We start from the raw sequence: 1,587 nt of genomic DNA on the forward strand, positions 1-1,587 counted from the left end.
ACAAACCCAAAGATGGGATTGTGGACAATGGTGTTGGGATGAAATCTAAGCAGCCAACTTGGTCTGTTATTTGGAGGATAAATTTTTAGCTCTGGCTGGGCCAACCTCCTAGCGATGTCGAAATCTTTCTGGCTGTAAAACTTGACTTGAGCGCGCATTACCTCAATCAGCCTTCTGAGAGAAATCGAATATGTTGACCTCCTCTCCATGTATTTGTTCAATATCTTGTGAAGGAATATTAGATCAAATACACAGAGGTTGTGGAGGTCAGCATCTATGAAAGTATATAGGTTGCCGTCATCCCTTTTACCACATACTGAGTATATAGCACGGTCTTCTTTAGCATTGTGCGCGGAGATATGGTTTCGAGAGAAGTGATCACATGCTCTGAGAAGACCTGCTCTGGTGGCCTTGTGAGTTTTGAGAAGTGGAACTTTGCAATGGCAGAGGGAATTTCTGTAAGCTCTGGGTCATAAGGGGGCTCTATGTCCACAGCTAAGTAACGCCACCGCAGAATCTCCTCAACAGTGGTTACGGGCTCTGTGCACCTTCTACGTAGGAATCTTGCTCATAGATTCATGTATCTCAGATTGCCTCCCCACCGTGGCAGATTCTGGCGTTCTGGATTCTTCTTCTAGTATAGGCCTCTGGGTAGACCCCTCTGGTAGGATAGGCTTGACAGTTCCTACCAGAGCGTCAAACGTACCTGTGGATGTTTCTTCTGCTATCTTCGTGAGTTTGGAAGAAGAGCCTTCTCCAACTCTGGGGATTGGGGCTCTGCCCTTTCTCGCCTGTGCCTCTGCCAAAGAAGCCTTTAGAGCTTGAACGAGATCCAGGTCATCATACTCTTCTTCATTGATCTCCTCTGGCGATTCAGAGCTTGACCCCTTCTGTGGCGACTCCTCTACTGTTTTACCCTTGCCTTTCCCCTTAGGCTCTGGAGATTTGTCTTTTGAGAATAAGACAGCAGCAGAGTCCACTATTTTTTGTGGTTTGGCAGAGGTTGTCTTCTTTGGTTCCTCTTTCTTCTTCTCCCCCTCATGACGATCATGGTCATCACCTCCTTGATCGTCATGGATTTTAGTGGCCCCTGTCTTGCAAGTAGTAAGGAGAGCCTTCTTCAATCGCTTTAAAACTTTGGAAGCCGCCTTCTCCATCTTTTGAATGACCTCCTCAGCATTCACAGAGGCATTGTTGATATCCATCTCTGTGGCCCATTTCATTTTAGAGATGCAGCGATAGATCTCATTTATGAAGTTATCACCTTCTTTGACGAGTTGCTTCGTGCAGTCTCTTATAGATTCGTTGCTTGCTCGGGCTTCTTTGAGGAGTTGGTCGGTATATTTCTGCACGGTCTCTCCAAGGGCTTCAACCATTGCGTCTAGCTCTCTACGAGTGGCTAGATGGTTAATGTTAGCCCTGGAGGATTTAGAATCAATGCCATAGGTGACCGCATAGGAGAACATCCCTTTGATCTCGTCCTTGAAGGCAGAATAATCGGTGTAGCCGGCGGAAATAAAGTCTGCAACAAATTGGGCGGCAACCTCTGTTACTTCTATCTAGAGCTTTTGAATTGAAGAAGGGTTT

The sequence above is a fragment of the Cynara cardunculus genome, unplaced genomic scaffold, assembly GCF_001531365.2.
Source record: "Cynara cardunculus var. scolymus isolate 2C unplaced genomic scaffold, CcrdV1 Un_Scaffold_1609, whole genome shotgun sequence".
Classification (NCBI taxonomy): domain Eukaryota; kingdom Viridiplantae; phylum Streptophyta; class Magnoliopsida; order Asterales; family Asteraceae; genus Cynara; species Cynara cardunculus.